The following is a 1,779-nucleotide window of genomic DNA, read 5'->3' on the forward strand; positions in this document are numbered from 1 at the left end:
TACGAAGTCGTTAGTAATTCATGAAGAAAAAAGGCAATGTTTTGGTGAGAAATTCTCAATCTAAATGGAGCAATCTGATTGGCTGGTTTTCGGTCGGGATTTTAACGTACGGACCATTACCACGAAAACGGTCCGTTTCCGTATTTTTCTCTCTACCGGGAAATTCAAGTTGAGCAAAACACAAAAAGTTTTAAAAGAGCGGAAGTAATTTTTTTTCATCACAACAGTACCATTATAGCAAGCGGAATTTAGTCTTAAATGTAAATGGTTATTGTTCAAAGTTCGCTGATAGAAGACGAAGATTACGACACATTCACTCACTGAAGCGGAGAGGTGTCCCATCGCTCAAACGAAACGATGCCACATAATAAACAACTCAGTCTCACTTCACTTGCTCGCTCGGGTCCGTACTAGGGAATGTTTGGCCCTTGGTCTTGATTGTACAGACTTCGCTACGCTCGGTCCGTACTGCCACGGACCAATATTCCTTACTAAGATTTTGTGTTCGCACGATATCTGAGCATAACGCCACCGTACTCTTTTCGGATTCTGAATGACACACTTCGATCATCCAAAACAAGGCTATTTAACAGAAATCACGATTATTGAAAGAGCTGTCCATGAAATTGAAATCATACTAGCAAGGATTCTAACGCTTTAGTTCCAATTTCTAAGGACTTAGGGCTTGAACTCAAATAGTGCTAATGCCAATATGAGAGGGGAGAATGAGTAGGGGCCTACCTCTTCATATTTAGCTATGCCTCCCATGACAGCAGCATCAATGACACCATTCAGAATCATGCTAAGCGGGTTGATACTTTGCGTCTTGTCTGCAGAAAGACGGGCGATGATTCGTCCGAGTTCTTTATTCTTGGACTCAACAGTTTCAACAGCATTCAGCACCGGACTAACTTCAACCTTGAAAATGAAAATAACATAACAGTTTGAAGAATTACTTCATCACGATGCCTCTGAGATATAGGCTCAGCAAGAACAGGCATATTTGTAGGCCAAAAAGTCATCACAGAAAATGTCATAGACTACAGAGGTAACACACACAAGACACTGAACAATCACTGAACGTGAGCCGAAAGTTTCGCCACCGTTGTATCTACAAAAAGTGCATATTCACCTTTGTTTTTCGCATCCTTATTTGTCTAAATTTCATCTGAACTTCTTGAAATGATATACAAGAATGTTTATTATTAACACGAAATAAAACGAAGCACGCCCACGGTTACTGTACTTCCTAAAACCACTTTACTTACACTGTTGGAGGATGTGATTGGCAACTCATCGAAGAATTCCTGGTAAGACTCGATACGATAACATACGTTGTCCTCTCGCACCATCAAGTTCTACAAAAAAACAGTGTTTTAAAATCAAAAATCATTTCAAAAAAGTAATTCGAAAATTCAGAGTTATAAGCAGAATTCCTAAGGACCTGCTGCCTTTACGGCGGGCAAATCCCTCGGAGCCTGGCCGCAACAGTCTCAAAGCTCGAGTTGGTTACAGCGTTTGCCGTCATTAAGCTACGATAATAACTGTATAAAAGAAAGAAACAAAGATGACGTTGTTCAGGTCACGTGCGTTTCTCTGAGACAGGCTATTATCATATTTTCTTGTTTATTACTTTCGTCTTGAAGCATAGTACTGAGGCCATAACATGGCCAAACTCACCCCGGCAATTTTGTCGATCCACAACTTTTCCTGAAAATCGTTTCCTCGTGTTGCAGGATACAAAAAAAAAGATGGGAATCACTTCGGACAGCATTGTGG

General features: G+C 40.5%; 1 long non-coding RNA gene across 1 annotated transcript in view; it reads right to left on the minus strand.

Annotated features, from left to right (window-relative positions):
* LOC138015758 (uncharacterized) overlaps window positions 1-1,286 on the minus strand; it is a 1,433-nt gene extending 147 nt beyond the window's left edge. Inside the window, exons 1-2 of the long non-coding RNA XR_011125633.1 lie at window positions 1,269-1,286; window positions 742-918 (exon numbers count right to left, since the gene is read on the minus strand). This is a non-coding gene — a long non-coding RNA (uncharacterized lncRNA). The remainder of the gene's footprint in view (window positions 1-741; window positions 919-1,268) is intronic.
* Window positions 1,287-1,779: the final 493 nt, after the last annotated feature.

The sequence above is a fragment of the Montipora capricornis genome, chromosome 9 (genome assembly GCF_036669925.1).
Source record: "Montipora capricornis isolate CH-2021 chromosome 9, ASM3666992v2, whole genome shotgun sequence".
Taxonomy (NCBI): Eukaryota; Metazoa; Cnidaria; class Anthozoa; order Scleractinia; family Acroporidae; genus Montipora; species Montipora capricornis.